At 47.6% G+C, this 20,591-nt stretch overlaps 1 long non-coding RNA gene across 1 annotated transcript in view; it reads left to right on the top strand.

Moving 5' to 3' along the window:
- The first annotated feature begins 6,946 nt into the window (after window positions 1–6,946).
- Window positions 6,947–20,591, top strand: part of LOC145525451 (uncharacterized) — a 45,545-nt gene continuing 31,900 nt past the window's right edge. The window contains exon 1 of the long non-coding RNA XR_014068214.1: window positions 6,947–7,147. This is a non-coding gene — a long non-coding RNA (uncharacterized LOC145525451). The remainder of the gene's footprint in view (window positions 7,148–20,591) is intronic.

Here is a 20,591-nt window from a genome sequence, read left to right as displayed (position 1 = left end):
CCGACCCAGGGATCGAACCGAGGTCTCCTGCATTGCAGGCAGATTCTTTACCATTTGCTGGCAGGTTAAAAACCTTTTCAATCCATCCTCATTTGTTTCAGCAAGGTATCAGATTTCATTATACTTATTGCACAGGCAAGGGGATAAAGCTCATTGGGTAAGTGACTTGACAACAGTCACATAGCCAGTGAGTGGGGAGCTGGAGCCACAGCTGAGCTCTCTGGACTCCATTTCTCCTCCATCTATTAATACCGCATGCTGTGTCTGGCATTGCCCATGAAACGCTGCTATAGATGCCTCTGGAAGGTTCTGCTCAGCAGAGAGGATGGGAAACCTGTCTCAGGGTTCCCCCACCACCTTTGGGTCTATATTCTTAGCCCAGGACCCTCCCACCTAAACCAAAATTAAAACCAGACTCAAGAGGTAGGTTCAGAACCACCACTGTCCTAAAATGGCACTGGCTTCTTAGTGTAGGAAGGGCACTTTGCCTCTTTCCTCCTGGTTCTGGTGAGTTTTTCTTCCTAGACTCCTCTCTTGGTCCATTTCTCAGCAGATGCTACATGGAGAATATGGGAAAATGTCCTCTAACTCTTGATTCATGGGAATATTTCAGTCTTCAGGGCTTGGAGAGCTACTGAAGCCGGTGGGGCATATGCATATGTGCATGTACGTATGTGTATGGCTTGGGAACAAGCAACTTCTGCTTCTTAATGAAAAAATAAAAGCTTGAAAGGGATTTGTTAAATCAACTGAAATGGGCCTCTGGGATCTCTCTCTCTCGCACAAACCCTCTCCCATTGTACAAATGAATCAGGACCACATGGATCCAATTTCACTCAGAAACTGTGCTGGCGTATAAAATCCGGAGAGGAAAATCACCAAGGGCCAAGTTTGTTTTCATGTCTCTGTCCACAGGATCCCAGTGGCTTGTTCTGGCCTCTCCACCTCCTGGGGATTGGGATGTTTGCCTGTCTGGGGGGGTGGGGGTGGGGGACAGTAGTTCTCATCAGGTGAGCTCTCTCAGACCAGGTGAGCTCCTGAAAAAACTGCAGCTAGAGGATGTGGGTCCTGATTTCTAGACAGAAAGATTCAGCCTGGAAAATGGAGGGAACAAATGTTTGCATCCTCGATGAAGGGGCTCAATGAAGATGGTAGAGTATCTTTGTCCTCCTTTCTGTCTCTTCCAGTCTTTCTCTTAGAGCCAAGGTAGTATGCAGGATGGGGCTGGCTTAGAAAACAGGCCATTGGAAGAAAGCCTGGGGTCTGACAGATATGCACTGAGGGCGGGGAATATTTGAAAAACCCAAGCTCAAACCACACTTGGTCCTCTAAGGACTGCAGGAAGATGGTACTGCAAGTTGCCTGTGGTATCATAAAAGTACATATCTGGTCTTTGTCCCAGGTTCCTAGCAAAGCATTCCTAAAACCCATGGAATCTCCTGAGTGATGAGTGCTCACTGGATGACTCTAGTTGGATTGACAGTGGGGTAGGGAGGGGGAATAGATAGCTTCAGGATGAGAGTAGGTACCTAAAAAGACCCAGACAGGATCATCAAGTTAGAACTAAAAGTTTTATCCTGATGACCTTCAGGGAGGACAGAGAGGCTGGTAATTAAACTCAATCATCAATACCCAATGATTTCATCAATAGTTCCTAGGTAACGAAGTCTCCATCAAAACCCATAATCCATAGGGTTTGGAGAGTATCTAGGTTGGTGAACAAAGTGATGTACTCAGAAGGTGGTATACCTGGGGAAGTATGGAATTCCTGTCACCCAACCCTCCCCCCAAAACTTCCCTGATGTATCTTTTTCATTTGGCTGTTCCTGAGTTGCATCCTTTATAATAAACAGGTAAGCATAAGTAAAGGCTTACCCTGTGGCTCAGTGGTCTAGAATCTGCCTGCAATGCAGGAGACTTGAGTTCAATCACTGGATTGGGAAGATCCCCTGGAGGAGGGTATGGCAACCCACTCCAGTATTATTGCCTGGAGAATCCCATGGACAGAGGAGGCTGGTGGGCTACAGTCCATGGGGGTTGCAAAGAGTCGGACATGACTGAAGTGACTGAGCACACACACAAACACAAATAAAGTGTTTTTCTGAGTCCTGTGGGTCGTTCTACAGAATTATTGCACCTGAGAGGAGGTTGTGAGAACCTCTGATTTATAGCCAGGCAGTCAGAAGTATGGGTGGCCCCCAGGACTTGTGATTGGCATCTGAAGTGGGGGCAGTCTTGTGTGACTAAATCCTTAGAACTGTGGGGTCTGATGTTATCTCCAGATAGTCAGTGTCAGAACAGGATGAACTGGAGGACACCCAGCTGGTGTCAGAACTGCAGAATTTGTGGCAGGGTGGGAAAACACACATTTTGTGTCGGGAAAAAGACACCGCATTGCAAACTAATACGTATATTTGTTCCAATAAATCATTTAAGAAATATTTATTGAGCTTACCAAGTCAGCATTGGAGATGGAGTCATGATCAGGCAGATGGATCCCTGTCTCAGGGAATTTAGTGGTTGGTTGTCATACTTTCCAAGTTAGACTCCTTGAAAGACAGGGTCAGTATCTTAATCTTATCTTCTTACTCATTTCCTGTAGTACCTAGTTCAAGGCTGGGAACATACTGGGTGCTTGATTCACTCTTCAGTTCAGTTCAGTTCAGCTGCTCAGTCATGTCCGACTCTGCGACCCCATGAACCGCAGCAAGCCAGGCCTCCCTGTCCATCACGAACTCCCTGAGTCCACCCAAACCCATGTCTATCAAGTCGGTGATGCCGTCCAGCCATCTGATCCCCTGTCAACCCCTTCTCCTCCTGCCCTCAATCTTTCCCAGCATCAGGGTCTTTTCCAATGAGTCAGCTCTTCACATCAGGTGGCCAAAGTACTGGAGTTTCAGCTTCAACATCAGTCCTTCCAATGAACACCCAGGACTGATCTCCTTTAGGATGGACTGGTTGGATCTCCTTGCAGTCCAAGGGACTCTCAAGAGTCTTCTCCAGCATCACAGTTCAAAAGCATCAATTCTTCAGCGCTCAGCTTTCTTTATAGTCCAACTCTCACATCCATACTTGACCACTGGAAAAACCATAGCCTTGACTAGACAGATCTTTGTTGGCAAAGTAATGTCTCTGCTTTTTAATATGCTGTCTAGGTTGGTCATAACTTTCCTTCCAAGGAGTAAGTGTCTTTTTGTTTCATGGCTGCAGTCACCATCTGCAGGGATCTTGGAGCCCAGAAAAATAAAGTCAGCCACTCTTTCCACTGTTTCCCCATCTATCTGCCATGAAGTGATGGGACCGGATGCCATGATCTTAGTTTTTTGAATGTTGAGCTTTAAGCCAACTTTTTCACTCTCCTCTTTCACTTTCATCAAGAGGCTCTTTAGTTCTTCTTCACTTTCTGATTCACTATTAAACATTGCTTAAATTGTGAGCTCCCTAAAAACAGAAATAGTGCTGTTTTACAGCTACATGACCCTGAGCAAGCTACTTCTCATCTTGTGCCTCAGTTTCCTCCTCTGAAAAATAGGAATAATAATATTGATAATACCTACATTTTAGGGGTTTTGTGAGAATTAAGCACGTTAACCAATAAACGCAAAATGCTTAGGGCAGTGCCTGGTCCACAAGAAGCTCGAAATGAGTGCTGTCTTTTGTTATTCCCTCCTTTTTCTTACCCCAGGGTGCTGGAAACAAGCTACAGGGAAGCAAGGACTCTCTCTGGTGTTGTTTTCACTGACTTACAGGGGGAGGTTGGGAGCTAGTGCAATGGGCAGGGGTCCGCCTGGGCCTCTTCTTGGTCCGCAGGGACTGTAGGGGGTGGCTAACTCATGCCACACAGCAAAGGGTCTCTGCCACCCAGAGAGAAAAAAAGCATACTCTCAGTTCAGTCTCCAAGTGTTCAGACATCCTGCCCTGAGCAAAGCTTCTGACTTGGGGGAGAAAAGCCTTGATGATCATCTTCCCCTGTAACCTGCATCCTTGTTTCTCAAGCCCTATTCCAGGGGCTCCCAAACTGAAGGCCAGACACATCATGCAGCTTGCCCAATATCACACAGTATACAGTGACTATTTCTGGGCACAGATGCAGGTCTTCTATTTCCTGAAAAAGTGCTGAAGCCAAAGGCCAAACTGCTTCTCCCTCTCTAGGAGAGCACAGGGTGTTCTGGCAGCTTCGCTGTCTCTCTTTTTCTCAGCTGCTTTGGTGCCTGGGTCCTCTGAATGGTTAGGATCTCTGACAGAGTTTGACACCTGAAGAAAAGAATTAATTAGCTTCATGATGGCAAAAGAAAACGGTAAAATCAAGATTAATAAAATTTTGATTACATGTCTATAAAACATGTCAACTAGCCAGTCAGTCAGTCAGTTCAGTCACTCAGTTATGTCCAGCTCTTTGCGACCCCATGGACTGCAGCACGCCGGGCTTCCCTGTCCATCACCAACTCTCGGAGCTTACTCATACTCATGTCTATTGAGTTGGTGATGCCATCCAACTAGCCAAGTGGTCCTTAACTCCCGTGTGTGTGTGTGTGTGCGCTAAGTCACTTCAGTGGTGTCTGACTCTTTGTGACCCTATGGACTATAGCCCGCCAGGCTCCTCTGTCCATGGGATTCTCCAGGCAAAAACATTGGAGTTGGTTGCCATGCCCTCCTCCAGGGGATTTTCCCAACCCAGGGATCGAACCTCTCTCTTACATCTCCTGCATTGGCAGGTGGGTTCTTTACCACCAGTACCATCTGGGAAGCCTACTTAACTCCTGATTATAACTAAACTATAATTAACGTAAAATATGTATGCAATTTAAGATGACTGATATTCTGTGTGGCCCCCAATATCAGACTGAGTATGGCAGTCATAGAGTGATCAAGAGGGACATGAAACAGGGAGCTCCCAGGAGCTCTGCTCCTGACTCAGAGGCTCCTGAACCAAGCAGGAGAAATCTAGTTCATGGCCCACCCTCTCCATTAAACTTGAAATAACTCCCCATTTTCTGTTTTCCTGAACAACAGAGCTATGGGTAACTCAAAACAAAGGCCAAGCCAGTTATCATTTGGGGTTGGCTTAGGGCAGCATCACAAGCAATACCACTAGGTCGGACACTCAACTTTCTTGGGCTCAGTTCACCTGGCAATGATCTGGGGTATCCCTGGGGTCCCAGGGGGCTACCCAGGTGGCTCAGTGGTAAAGCATTCACTTCCCAGTGCAGGAGCTGCAGGAGACCTGGGTTCGATCCCTGGGTCAGGAAGATCCCCTGGAGGAGGGCAAGGCAACCGACTCCAGTCTTCTTGCCTGGAGAATCCCATGGGCTGAGGAGCCTGGCAGGCTATAGTCCGTAGGGTCGCACAGAGTCAGACATGAATGAAGTGACAAAGCATGCACACACACATGCACCCCTGGGGTAGTGAATAGTCCACATTTATTCAACAAATCCTCGTGCCAGGCATTATGTTCAATGCAGGGCATGCAGAAGTGAGCAAAAGAGACGACCCCCTTCTCTCATGGAGCTTAGTGTCTAATGGAAAACAATCACCAATTTTGTGACATAACCTCTTCTCATTTGATTCTTGAGAAAGCAGTCAGGACAGACATTAGGTTGGTTTTGTCATCATTATAAATTGAGAAAAATGGCATTCAGAGAAGCCCATCAAGGTGTTTAAGGTGTACTGACAGAGCCTAGACTGAATCTTCAGTGGCTGTTTCCAGAAGCTATTTTTCCCTTAGTGCCACCAGGCCAGTGATGGCCACAGGGCAGTCCACACAGCCAAGAAGCAGCTACAGGCTGCTAGCTTTTGGACTGCCTTTGGGCCTGAGCCCGGTGACATCCTGCACCCGGCAGAGGGCTTGTCTAGGTAGCCCACCACAGCGCAGCTCAGCGCGCTCTCTCTGGGCTTCTGATGCTATCTGGAACCAATTAGCTATTTATTTCAGCCAATTCATTATGTTCCCTTTGAACCAAGCTTCCTTTTCCCGGAGTAAATCTGTCTTGGAATTTGTTTGAATGTTGAGGGCAAAATAGGCTGGCGGGCTCGCATTCCGGAGCCAGCTCCTTGCGCCTCCGCGCTGCCGTGGCGCCCTCGGCGGGGATGGATGGGTTCAGGCCGCGGTTCCGTTCCCGTGCCCGTCCCAGAAGCAGCGGTCCTGCCGCTCCGGTCTTCCGAGGTGCTAAATCACCCCTCCGCCCCCGCCCCCGGGGAGGCCGGCTATCTCCTGCATCAAAGTGTCCCCCGTGCTCCATCAGGCTCTCGGCTCTGCAGCAAATCCTTCAGACTCTGGCTTCAATCCTTCCCAAGCCGCCCTTCAATCATCCCCCAGCGCCGGCTTAGCGCCGCTCTAACCCTCCCCATGGGCTCTGTCACCGCTGCTCCCCCCCAACCACGCACACCCTGCCCTGATCCTGTCATCTCTTCCACCGTCCCCCCTCCCCGCCGCAGCCACTCCAGATGAACCACTTCCTGCTGTCACTCCCGCCGGTCTCTTTCCCGACCCGCCCTTTCTCACAGCAGATCTTGCCACCCAGGGTTCTTGACTGGCCCATCCTGGCCACTTTCTGACTCTGAGTGAGGACAGGAGGTCAGGGTAGCGGTAAGGTGGGAGGGGTGGGAGGGGGTCTCGCCTCCTTTCGGCTCCAGCCTCTCCTCGGGTGCTGGCCAAGGTGGAGTGAGTGCATCAAAGGAAACTGGGAAAATCCCCAGAACCTGGGGCCACGGTGGCCCATCGCTCCTCCCAACCTCTCCCCAGCCTCAGAGAGTCAAAACCCCAGTGTGGTTTCACTCTAGGACGCTCTCTCCTGATCCATTCGGTAGTCTCAGCTTGGGGCTGCACCATCTGGCCTTGGGAGAAACAGAGCAATCTGAACTTATCCGGCCAGCACCTCCACAAGATGGCGGCCAGGGACCCCCAACTACCCCCGGTTGCTATGGCAACCGAAAGGCAGCCCCTGCCAAAGCAGAAGGTAGGGGGTTTGGAGAGTGCAGCCTGGGAGGTGGCACTTGACCACTCTGACTCTCTGTGTCGTGGCTTCCTCCCCCATCTCAGGAGAAGTGGTCCTCCAGCAGCACAAGCGGGCAGGTGTCCTGCAGGGGAGTGGAAGGGGTGCTGAAGGGTGCTGCCTAGTGGCAGAACTGGCAAGGGAGCCGTAAAGAGGTACCACTGCAAATTCAGCCTGTCATCCCTGGGGGATTTTCGGGGCCCTGTGGGATGTGGAGCACAGACCTAGAAGAATTATCCTCTAAGTCCAGACCCGTGATACATTTGTCTGGCCAGAGCTTGCCTGTGACAGTTTTTCCTAGACCACTCCACAGGAAAGGCTTTACCCTAGAAGCTATCAGCCTCGGAGTCATGTTCCAACGCCTGCCACTTCCCTACCAGCCCATTGAGAGCTAGCATTCATGAGTGTCCTAAACCCTGCCCTAACTGACTTAAATTTTCAGACTGTGACATCTCTTAGGGAAATGAGCTCCTCAGCTGCTCCGAGGGGCATTCCCCTCTGGTCTGCCCTATAACCATCTGACATAGGTGTTAAAAGAATCTCCCAGGTTCAGTATTTGGGGATTTGGTGAACTACTCTTCATTCAACCCTTCCAAGCCTCATAATATTATATACTTTAATTTCAAAGGTGAATATTTTGAAGTGCCCGCCGTGTTCCAGGTGACTTTAAAATATTACCTCACTTACTCCTCAAGACCTTACGAGGTAGCAATTATAATCCTTATTTCAAAGATGAGAAAACCAACTCAGAGACAGGAGTCGACTTGTCCACCAGTTAGCGCAAAGCGTAAGTGGATTGGAACAGGTCTGACAACACAGTCAGCATTTTCCCATGAGGACCCAGCTACTTTTGAGCCATTGGTCCTGGAAGGGTGAATAAAAATTAAACAAAGAGGTTTAATTCTCTTAAGGGAAATAGGGAGGAGACATCCTCCCCCCTCCCTTTTATTTCAGAATTTCTTTTCTGTCCTTTTCAAATGTACATAAATCTTCATAATGGTTAAACAAGTTTCTAACCAGTTTCGCAATGCAGGTATTTCCTCAGAGACAGAAGAACATCTTTTTTTTTTTAACTTTATATTTTGTATTGTTGTATAGCCGATTAACAATATTGTGATAGTTTCAGGTAAACAGCATGTATCCATTCTCCCCCAAATTCCCCTCCTATCCAGCCTGCCACATAACACTGAGCAGAGTTTCCTGTGCTAGACAGTAGGTCCTTGCTGGTTATCCATTTTAAATATAGCAGTGTGCACATGTCCATCCCCAAATCCTTAACTATTCTTTCCCCCACATCCTTCCCCCCAGCAACCGTAAGTTTGTTCTCTAGGTCTGTGAATCTCTTTCTGTTTTGTGAATAAGTTCATTTGTATCATTTCTTCTTAGATTCCACATATAAGGGATGTCGTACAATATTTCTCCTTTTCTGTCTGACTTACTTCACTCAGTATGACACTCTCTAGGTTCATCCATGTTGCTGCAAATGGCATTATTTCATTTTTTAATGGCTGAGTTGTATGTATGTACTACACCTTCTTTATCCATTCTTCTGCTGGTGAACTTTTAGATTGCTTCCATGTCTTGGCTAAATAGTGCTGCAGTGAATATTGGGGTGCACGTATCCTTTCGGACCATGTTTTTCTTTGGATATATGCCCAGGAGTGGGATTGCAGGGTCATATGGTAGCTCCAATTTTAGTTTTTTAAGGATCCTCCATACTATTCTCCATAGTGGATGAATCAATTTACACTCTCACCAACAGTGTAGAAGGGTTCCCTTCTCTCCACATCCTCTCCAGCATTTATTGTTGTGGATTTTTTGATGATAGCCATTCTGGCTGATGTGATGTGATATCTCATTGTACTTTTGATGTGTATTTCTCTAATAATTAGTGGTGCTTAACGTCTCTTCATATGCCACTTGGCCATCTGTATGAAGACCATCTTTTTGAAAGTGAAAGTGAAGTCGCTCAGTCATGTCCGACTCTTTGTGACCCCATAACTGTAGCCTACCAGGCTCCTCTGTCCATGGGATTTTCCAGGCAAGCGTACTGGAGTGGTTTGCCATTTCCTTCTCCAGGGGATCTTCCTGACCCAGGGATGGAACCCAGGTCTCCCGCATTATAGGCAGACGCTATACCGTCTGAGCCACCAGGGAAACTACTTTCTGAAATGCAAACAATCAGGGAGATAGTGCCCTCCCTCCCAGCTCCCCAGGTAGGAGCCAAACTCTGGTGGGAGACTTCCTCCCACTGGCAAAACTCCTCCTATCATAGGTTATCAGAAGTTTGTTTTTCCTCTGGATAAAGCCAGTAAGCTAACACAGATGTCACCCCAGTTGCCAGGTACAAGTATGATGAACTATGTGTGACAAATGCTGCTGACAAGAACTCTCAGGTAAGGACTAGTTCTTGCTTATCTTGATTTACAAACAATGGCTGTATCTGTAATGGGTTAGATTTGCTTGGCTATTGAAGAGGGGCCCGAATATGCCACCCCAAAATATGTCTTTTTGGCATACGGATCGTTTTTGAGCTGAAAGCCTTCGAGGAAAAACAGATGCAGGAAAAGCTCTAAAAACAGAGCACAGGTTTCCCTTTTGTCAAGGAAATTTCCATTTGTAAAAATGTCTCCCTCACGCTGGTAGCAGGAAGAGGAGACTCTTGACAGCTCTTATCAAAGGAGGAGGCTTAAATCTGCATAACAGATCTTACTAAACTTGTCACCTTCCCATAAATTTCACCCCCGCTCCCCCAACCCCAAACTCCTTTTTCTTTGTCTAGCCTCAGATAGTACGCCTGCCTGCCTGCCTGCCAAGTTGCTTCAGGCAAGTCTAACTCTTTGCGACCTTATGGACCGTAGCCCATCAGGCTTCGCTGTCAGTGGAATTCTTTAGGCAAGAATACTGGAGTGGATTGCCATGCCCTCCTCCAGGGGATCTTCCCGACCCAGGAATCAAACCCTCATCTCTATGTCTCCTGCACTGGCAGGTGGGTTCTTTACCACTAGTGCCACCTGGGAAGCCCCTTGATAATATATAAGCCCCTTATTTGGGCTTCCCTGGTGGCTCAGTGGTAAAGAATCCACCTGCCAAGCAGGAGACACAGGTTTGATCTAAACAACAACAACAAATTCTGGTTGCCTCTTTGAGCCACACTGTCTTGGTGAATTTCTGTGCGTGTATACGTAATTAAATTTTTTTTTCTCTTGTTAATCTGTCTTTTATCAGTTTGATTCTCAGGCCCCAGGCACTGAAGCTAGGAGGGTAGAGGGAAGGAGGGTTTTCTTCCCTCCTCTGTGTAAGGGGGTGAGATTTTATTCTGTCTTCGCCATCTCCTATGACACACATCGCATCTGGTTTAATGCTCATTCCACAAGAAAACTGTTTTCTGTCTCTCTGTCTCTACTATCTTTGTGCTAAGATTTTTCTGGGTTGGGAGAAGATCTCTTTTTCTAACTCTATTTCCCAACACCCACCTTGCCTTGTCTTGCCTTTCCAACCATGGATTTCTGTCGTTTGACTCCGTCTGTCTCACTCCTGACTCTGCTAAGACTCCAGACTCCCACTGACCCTCGGTTTCTCATTCTGTGGGGTGTGGCTTCTGATCTGAATTAAGCCTTGCTGCTGTGTTACCAGGTGGCACTAGTGGTAAAGAAGCCACCTGCCAATGCAGGAGCTATAGAGACTCAGGTTCCATCCCTGGGTTGGGAAGATCCCTAGAGGAGGGCGCAGCAACCCACTCCAGTTTTCTTGCCTGGAGAATCCATAGACAGAGAAGCCTGGTGGGCTACAGTCCACAGGGTCACAAAGAGTCGGACACAATTGAAGCAACTTAACACGCACGCATGTTGTTTTAATGGATGTCAGACCACAGCTAAGGGTGATCCTTCTGGGCCTTCTTAGGGAAATGTTAGACCATCCCACAGTTTAATGGCGGTTTCAGCAGCTATAGTTTTAGCCCCAGAACTGTCCCCACTGATGCTGCTTAAAAACCTTTGAGGTCTAGGAGGTAAAGTCACAACTTAGTCATGTGGGGACCCCATAGGCTGTGTCAAGCCCACGTTTTCTGCCATACCTTCTGCTGCTCTTCTAGTTTTATCTCCCCCCATAGTCTGAGTATGCATTCACCAAACATGACCTCATTTCCTCCGGCCTGGAAAGTTTCCTCTCTACTCTCCAGGTGAGGTCTATCTGTTCTTCAAAGACCAGCTCAGTCACCTCTCCCCCTCTCCCACCTCTTCAAGCCTTCTCAGGTGAAGGATTCACTCTGGGCACCTCTGTCCACACCACGCTTTGCTGGTCCTCAGCTCCCCGTTCTGTATGGTCAGTGCTTCCCCCTTTATCTGTGATGTATCCTCTGCAATGTATAGTTCTTTGAGGACATGGCCCATTTCTGTTTATTGCACATCCCTCAGTACACAGGTCCCCAACCTCCAGAATCTAATGCCTGATGATCTAAGGTGGAGCTGATGAAATAATAATAGAGATAAAGTGTGCAATAAATGTAATACGCTTGGATCATCCTGAAACCACTGCCCACCCTGGTCTATGGAAAAATTGTTTTCCAGGAAACCGGCCCCTGGTACCAGAATGCTTGGGGACCACTGCCCTACTGCAAGCAGCCCAGGGCCATACCTGGCAAATTTCCAGGTGGGATCAGACCTGGTGGGTCCTACAATCTCAGGTCTTGGGCCACACAGTCGGTCTGGGGTTCCCATTGAGGAGTTGCTGAGTGGGGGTTAATTTGTCCCTCTGCAGTCTGAGGGTCACTGACTCTTTCTCAGCTAATCAGTGGGTGGAAATGTAGCCATCCCGCCTGGGCCACCCAGCGCACAAGGCCTTCTTGCTCCCTTTTTCTCTCTAGCGTAATAAACAGAGTCGTTACCAGGTGCCTCTTGCAGCCTCCTGTGCTGGCAGGTTATTTATATGCAAATGTGCCTGTCTGTGGTTGCTGGAGGCTTGTAAACAGGATAACAGAAGCCTCTGTAGGGGCTGAGATGTGATGGAGGGTGGGGAGAGGCCCTCTAGCTTCTGCAGGGAGAGTTAATATGGGATTAGCCACAACCAATTAGATGGTATCAAGCCAAAGGGATCCAGCCGTTTAGCTAAACTGAAGATCCTCTGAGGGAGGGGGCTGCGGCTGTCAGGAGGGCCTCCGGAGCTGGCAGAGCCACCCCACAGGAAGCCTTTGGGGCAGAACCCAGGGGCCCAGGCCTCTTGGGAAAGGACTAGGGAAGGAAGGGCATCACCTTGACCTTACACTGGTCCTGGCATCCATGGGTGTGGGGTGGGGGTGGGAGGAGCATTTCTGCTCAGGGGGTACCAAGGCATTTATTCAGCCCACCTAGGCTATGGGCTGCAGGTGGTCATGCCCAGGTACCTTCACACACACTGACCCCTGGTCTGCCCAGTAGACTGCAGCTCGTCCTCTGGGACCCCCTGGGATGTCACTTCTCCTGGAAAGCCTTGCTTATCCTGTCCTTGCTCTGAGATCCCACAAGACTTTGTACATGCCTGGAATACTGTCCGTCACCCTGTTTAGTTTATGTGTCTGTCTCCTGTCCAGCCTGCAAGTGCTTGAAGGGCACACATGGCTTCATTGTCTTTGGCTCCCCAGAGAAGGAGCAGTGTTTGGTACAAAGCAGATGGTCAATAGAGCTTCTCGGTAGCTCAGCTGGTAAAGAATCCGCCTGCAATGCAGGAGACCCCGGTTCCATTCCTGGATTGGGAAGATCCCTGGGGAAGGGATAGGCTACCCACTCCAGTATTCATGGGCTTCCCTGGTAGCTCAGATGGTGAAGAATCCGCCTGCAATTCAGGAGACCCGGGTTTGATCCCTGGGTTGGGAGGATGCCCTGGAGGAGGGCATGGCAATCCACTCCAGCATTCTTACCTGGAGAATCCCCATGGATGGAAGAGCCTGGCGGGCTACAGTCCATGGGGTTGTAAAGAGTCGGACATGACTGAGCGACTAAGCACAGTACAGCACAGATGGTCAATAAACAGATTTTGAGAGACTGGAAGGGAAATACAAAGAAAGCCAAGGATATCTGGGTTTAAATTCTGATTTGTCCTTGAAATCAGGACATCTATTATACCACCTTATAATTTGCCTCCGTGGCATATGGATTATTTAAGGGTTAAGATCCATTGAGAAGCAGCAGACACAGGAAAAACTCTAAAAACAGGGAACAAGTTTTTCCTTTTGCAAAGGAAATTTCCATTTGTAAAAGCATCTTCCTCACCTGTAGTAAGAACTCTTATCCATGGAGAAGGCGTTGACTTAAATCTGCATCACTAACCTCACTAAACAACTCTGCTTACCATATTTTGCTGATCACATTCTCACAACCTCCCTTCCTCACCCCTCAGAAGCCCCCCTTTCCTTTGTCTAGCCTAAGATGGTTTGTAAGGCCAAGTTCTAATCACCCCGAGGGTTACTCATCATTGGGTGCTCCCCTGTGTACATGCATGTTGTACACATTAATATACTTTGTTTTTCTCTTGTCACTCTGTTTTTGGTCAGTGTAATCATAGGGACCCAGCAATTAGAGAACTAATTAGTAGAGGAAAATGTTTTTCCTACATATCGCTTTTGTGATCTTGGGCAAGTTATTTCACTCTTTGAGACTCAGTCTCCTCATCTATAAAATGGGGACGATGATCCCTCCTATGACTATCCTATGTATGGTGATTGTAAAACCTGGCCCTTGAGAGTTTGCTCAATAAAGTTAGTTACATTTTTCTTGCCATTAGCTGCTTCCCTTCTCATCCCACCAGGGCATCAGACCACAGGTCAGATAGTTTCTTTTTTCTTAGGGGAGTTTAGTCCCTGAGGAAAGTAATCAGGGAAGAAGAATCTAGCAATCAGGAAATCAAAGACTTGTGGATAATAGAGCAGGGAAGGAGAGGAGAATGGGCTGGGAAAGGGGGTGGGAAATGAGCCACAACCTCTGAAAGTCCTTTTTATTGTAAAGGCATCCCCGAGAAGGGGCAGCAAGCACAAAGAAGCAGTGCTATGAGCATAGAGTCAGGGGCGGTAACCCTGGTCTGCTCTCCGGGCCAGTCAGCAAGCAGGAACTAGTGCCTGCTCCATGCCAGGCAGCCCCCCTACACCCAATGGAGGAGATGAAGGAGGCAGTGAAGAGAATGCAGGCTGCCCTCAATTTATTGACAATCCAGGGACCCACGGCCAGGCTCCTGATTAGCAACTGTTTGAATTGCTTCTTTGGGACTCAGGGAGATCTAGGAGGCTGAAGACTTTATCCTGCAAATCAGAACCAGGGGACACAGAAAGATTTTGTGTCCAGAGGACTCTGTGGTGTCTTGCTCAGTTACATGCTCATAGCTGTTTGCTGCCCAGATCTCTGGGAAGACCTTCTCGTCCACTCAGTGACTATGTTGCAGGAAGGACAAGCAAGGGCCTTAGAGTGGGCTGTTGTCTAACACTCAGAAATGAATTGTCAAGGGAGACACGTGAGCTGACAAACAAAAGACTTTATTGGGAAGGGGCGTCTGGGTAGAGAGCAGTAGTAGGGTAAAGAAACCCAAGAGGACTGCTCTGCCACATAACTTGCAATCTTGTTGGTTTTACGGTGACGGGATTAGCTTCCGGGTTTTTTCTGGCCAATCATTCTGACTCAGGGTCCTTCCAGGGTACCCTGCGTACCCTGGTCAGTCAAGGTGGATTCCAGTGGGGAAGATTCTAGGAGGACATATGGACTAGCGTCTCTTGTCTCCTTTTGACCTTTCCCAAATTCTTCTGATTGGTGGTAGCTTGTTAGTTCCATGTTCCTTACCAGTATCTCCTGTCGTAAAATAACTCATGTGAATGGTTACTGTGGTGCCCGGCCAGGGTGGGCGGTTTCAGTCAGTGTTTCCCCTAACAACTAGACCCACCATCCATCTTCCTGTTAGTCCTGCTGGAATCCTGGGAGACAGTTGTGGCTCCATCCTCTCCTTATCCCCATAATCAAGGGCTGGAGACCTCGGCTTCTCTGGAAGCCCCCGCCCCACATCCCATAACCTGAGTCTATTCCTGTCCATCTTTACCTCTCAGTACAACCTCAACACTTCCTGACTGGACCAAAGCCTTCTAAAACAAACAGGCAGACCAGCCTGACAATGTCTCTCTCTCTCTCTTTTTTTTTTGCCATAAAACACATGGATATTGTCAGTTCCTGCTGTGGGTATGAAAAGCCCAGGCCTCCAAGGTACAATGGCTTGGCTCTCCTGCTGGGGTGGGAGTGAGGAGGAAGAGAAGTGGAAATACCTGTCATTCTTTACCAAGAAGCCACAGTGGAGAAAGCAAGATCCAGCTAGTCTCTCAATAGGCTCTTCTGCCACGTTACATTCTTCACAAACCACCATGGTATATTTCTAAAGACAAATCTGCTCATGTCTCCTCTCTGCTTAAAATCTCTCAGTGGCTCCCCATCGCCCTCTGGATAAAATCCGAGACTCCTCCAACACGTAAGAACGTCATGATCAGCTAGAGCTCACTTCTCCAGTTGGGACTATCCGTCTCTTCCCCCCTCAGCTGTGGCCAGATCTAGATTTTGATCTAGAATTTGACTGTGTGCTCGAAATTGTTGGCCACTTAAGATGCTTTCTCTCACGTGACTCCTTGCACCTGCTGTCCCTTCAGCCTGGAACACCTTCCACACCTTCCTTTATTCCTCCTCATCTTCCAAGATTCAGAGAGTGGACTAATACAGTGTGAATGCTCACTAAGTGCTAAGTGAATCTCAGCCTCTGAGATGTCCCCCAAATTCAGGATCGACCCCACAAATTTATCCAAAGTATCGTATGGCTATTTTATCCTTGACTTTTTTTTTTTTTAGTATACTTAGCCCAAGTATCAGGACCTACTCAACTCTTTTTTTTTTTTTTAATTACAAGAGTCATAGTTTTGTATTTAATCCTTAGAGTGACTTGATGGAGGATGTGTCAATTTAGAGGCCACAGGGTCCATAAGCCTTTGTTCCTGGTGAGGTGGTGGGTGGATGCCCCCATCACTCATCCACCATCCAACCCCAGGGCCTGTTTTAACCCCAGAGGGGCCTCCCCAGCATCCACAGTCACACTGAAGTCCTCGGCTCTGGAAAGCACTGGGTCTAGCCTGAGGCCAGGTCCAGGACATCTACTGGAGTGGGTGTTCTTACTTCCCCAGGCCCAGATTCATCCAGGTCCAAGGGAACAAATTCTCAAATTCCTTTCACCATCATTGTCTTGCAATCCAATCCCCATCCAGCCTATGAGGGGCCTGAGGGAGAAGCAGCCATGGAGCATCCCCAGGGAGGGCTCTGAGGGGCCATCCTGCTTCACTTAAGCCAAGTGGACCAGAATCCCACAGGGAGACCCTTGAGGGTCGAGCCCCGTGGAGGGTCATTCCTTAGTGACAGACACTTGCTGTAGAGATCAGCCTCGTCCTTCCTTAAGTGCTTATGGAAATCCATTACGTCCCTTTCCTTTGACTAATTTCTTAATGCTGGGAGGTAGGCCAGAGATGAAGGCCATGTCCATGGCTGAGGATGGTTCCAGCAAATGTGACTGTCAGCTGTGTGTGTGGTTGCCTTGGAGATGAGCTGCCCTGTGGCCCTGCTGTGTCCTGCTTCAGTGGCAGCTGACAGGGCCTTTGCTGCTGGCCACATCACGGAGCCTGACCCGGAATGGGAAGGAGCAGCTCACTTTGCTCTCAGTGACAACCTCATAGCCCCTGAGTACCACATTAAAGACAGCTTGGTGACCCTGCGACCAGGAGGATCTCTGGGATACCATCCGTCCAGTCATGAACACATCCTTGGCACTGCAGGGAATAGGAGTGAGGCACGCTGGACTTGAGAGTTTGTATGCTTAGCTGTGTGGGAGGAGCCTAGGATAGAAGACCAGGCACTTTGAGATTGCCATTCTCAGAGCATCTCCAGGAAGCATTCCTGGATGACCCCAATGGACACACTTAACCCATCAGAATCTCTTCAACCAAGCAGTGGTCTCAATGGCAATTCTCTTCTCCCAGCTTACCTGGCCTAAAATCTCAGTCAAATTTTTCTTCTTTTCCATGTCTCCATATCGAATTGATCACTGGGTCATTTCCATTTCTCCTAAGCAATGTGTTCAAGGCCGTTCTTACGCTGGTCAACCTGGTCTGGGTTTCCATCCTAGCAAGTCTTCAGACTTTAGGCTCTAGCGCCTCTAATCCACTCTACATTCAATGTCCAAACCAATCTTCTTTGCATTTGGCTGTTATCCTACGACTCCCCTACTCATTAATCTTCTATGGCTCTCTCTTTTCTAGTACAGAGATACCAGTAAGTTATCTAATTCTCTTCTCTCTTCAACCGATTACCCATGACCTTCCCATATGCAAATCAATGGCCCCTTTTTAGTCCTCACTTTTTCTGAAACTCTCTTCACCCCAGACTTCCTTAGGATCACTCCTACCTTCTCACAATTCCTGTCCAGGTTCTCAAATCATTCCTGCTTCTCCTCTTTCTGCCTAACTCTTAAATGTTGATGTTTCCCAATCTTCTATCCTTGGTGCTTTCCTCTCCCTCCACGTTTATAGGCTCCTCCTTGGGTGATTTTATTCAACTACATAGCTTCAGCCACTACCTATTTGCTGTTGATTTGTAAATCTGCATTTTTAGTCTAGACTGGTGGCCTCCCAGAAGCTATGTGCTGCATGGTCTCTTGAGGTATAAGAAGAAAACATTGTTTTGATTTTTATCTTAAAAGTGAGAAAGAAAATAAGATTTATAAATATGTAATAAACACACTGACATACATATTAATTATTCATGTAAATACATATTTTTTTCAAGTGTTAGTCTCTCAGTCATGTCTGACTCTTTGCGATCACATGGACTGTAGCCTGCCAGGCTCCTCTGTCCATGGAATTCTCTAGGCAAGAATTTTGGCGTGGGCAGCCATTCCCTTCTCCAGGGGATCCTCCCGACCGTATATACAAATGCATATATATTGAGGGAGTACATACTCAAAAATGTACTGATAGGATGTAGAGCAGAGATTCCTAGCCATCCCAGAATATCCACTCTCCATTATTCCATAGTAATAGAAATAAACTGTGCATACAACTGCCTGGGAGAATAATGATGTTGCTCAGCCTCCCTTTCAGCCTAATGGAGGTTTGTTACCAGCTTCTGGGATGAAAGCAGGAGTCATGTGTGTGCCTCTCAGGGTTCTGCCCCTAAAAGGAAGGGACTTGCCCTCCCCTTGCCCAGTGCCCCATCTCTGCTGGCTGGCATGCAGATGGGAGTGAGTCACCTTGGACAGCATACAGGCGACAAGACAGGGGCAGCCTGACACCTTTGAACACCACATTGGCCCTGGATTGCTTACCCTTATGAAAGACAGTGAGACCTCATCATATTTAAGCCACTCTTATTTTAGGTTTTATAACAGTAGTTGAATCTGTGTCCTATCAAATATGAGATATATGGAGTGTCCAGGTCTAGATTTCTCTTTTGAACTTCAAACCTATACACGGACCTGGTATCTATGGCACAGAGCACTCAGATGTCTGAACTAGAATCTAGTAGATTCCCTTCCGTCACCATCTGCTCCACCTCATCCCTGTTTGGGTCTAGCACATCACTGTCTCCTGGAGCAGGGCTCCCAGCTGGCCACTGCTGGCTGAGGCACAGAGCTCAGCTGCTGGCATGCTTGGAGGGCTGGGGCCCCTGGGGATATTAATTCTCAGGGAGTGGTATCCCCAGTATTTTTATTTTTATGCTAATAGAGAAGGAGAGAAGTTCTTTTTTTTTTCAAAATGAGTCTTCAGGAAGGTTGAGGGAATAAGTGGAAGGAGGTGACTGGAGGCAGTTGTGGGGGGATGGGGCAGTGGGAGTGGGGGCTTGGATGGGGAGAGAGTTGAGGCCTGAGGCTGAGGGAATCAGTTCTGTGGGCACAAGATGAGCATTTGGGTTCAAGCTGAGCTGCTGCTGGCCTGGGTGACAGAGTGCAGAACAGAGGTGCTGAGGGGGCTCCTCCCTGCTCTTTGAAGGAGCCAATCCTGCTCGGGTACCTCAAAGATGGATGGTGGGGAGCATCAGGTGGATCTTTGTGTGAATGTCAGTGCTCTCATGATGCGGAACATTGGTAGGCCCGGCTAGGAAGGGGCCTACAGCAGAAGCAACATTATAGAGGCAGCCGATAGGACTGCCTGTCCCAGCCCCATCGCGGGTGGTACCATAGTTATCAGAATGTGAACAGAAGTGGTGTACTCCACTCCTAGCCTCACCTCCAAGTCATTCCAGTCAGTTTCTGCACTCTTTCCTCTTCTGACTGGAGATGCTGGGGTGACCATCAGACCACAGGATGGTGGCAGCATAGGCCCCCAGCACCACTAAGCGGAGAATCTCCCAGGAGAGCTGCCCAGCTGGGAACATCCCAAATACATGTGGTAAGCACAAAGTAATTTTCATTATGTAAAGACACTGGGATTTGGAGGTTGTTTGTTCTAGCAGCAATCATTAATCATCCTAACTAACAGAGTTCTCTAGTGGCTTTGTGAGTGAAGGACACTGACAGAGGGAAAGCGGAGCCCGAGAGAGGGAACAGGTACATTGTGTACGACTGGAGGTGGCAGACGGATATTCAAATGTGCTCGTGATGCCCTTTCTAGGGACGTCAGGGAGATGAGATCTTATTAACCCCACAAGTCTAGACAATCTTTCCCATAATCCTTTTCTACTTTCGTTTGATCTTCCAAAGAGCCTTCAACAAATGCTTACAAAAGCCAATGCATACTTCTCTCTCTGTGTATGCATGTGTGTGTATAATTATACATATTTTATATATATATATATATACACACATATATACATACATACATATAATTCACACTTTTTAAAAAGCTCATGTAAGTTTGGAGCTTGCACTAGGAAATTATAAACAGCATAGGATTTTTAAAAATTAGCTTTTTTTTATTTTGAGAACCGTACATTCATACACAGTAGTAAGAAATAACACAGAGGGATTCTGGGTATCCTTGTCCTCTTTACCTGGGTTCCCCTGATGGTAACATTTTATGAAAATGTGGTACAATGTCACAGCAAATGCTGACACTGATTCCATCAGCGCAGACTTCCCTTATGTTGTCACTCAGCATAATTATTCAGGTTGTCACGTGAACACAGTTTGTTCTGCTTTTGTATGGAGTAGTAGTCCATGGTATGAATATGCCACTGCTTTTTAACCTTTCACTTGTTGAAGGGCATTTGTGGTGTTCAGTTTTGGACTATCATGAATAACGTTGTTATAACAACTATGTACAAGTTTTTGTAAGGACTTAAATCTTTATTTCTCTGAGATAAATGCCCAGGAGTGCAACTGCTGGTCAGGTAGTAATTGCGTGCTCACCTTTATTTTTTTTTTAAACAAAGCTGCCAAACTGTTTTCCAGAATGGCAATATTTTTTTCAATCCCACCAGCAATGTAGAAGTGATCCAGTGTCTCTGTATTCTTGTAAACGTCCAGTATTGTCACTATTTTTTATTTTAGCCGTTCTAAAATAGGTGTAGTAAGTCATATCTTATTGTCACTGGTTAAAGAAAGGCAATGCCAAAGAATGCTCAA

The sequence above is a fragment of the Giraffa tippelskirchi genome, chromosome 11 (genome assembly GCF_054371585.1).
Source record: "Giraffa tippelskirchi isolate mGirTip1 chromosome 11, T2T-mGirTip1v1.2.pri, whole genome shotgun sequence".
Taxonomy (NCBI): Eukaryota; Metazoa; Chordata; class Mammalia; order Artiodactyla; family Giraffidae; genus Giraffa; species Giraffa tippelskirchi.
The sequence above is the reverse complement of the archived record's forward strand: the minus strand, read 5'-3'. Positions and strand labels throughout refer to the sequence as shown.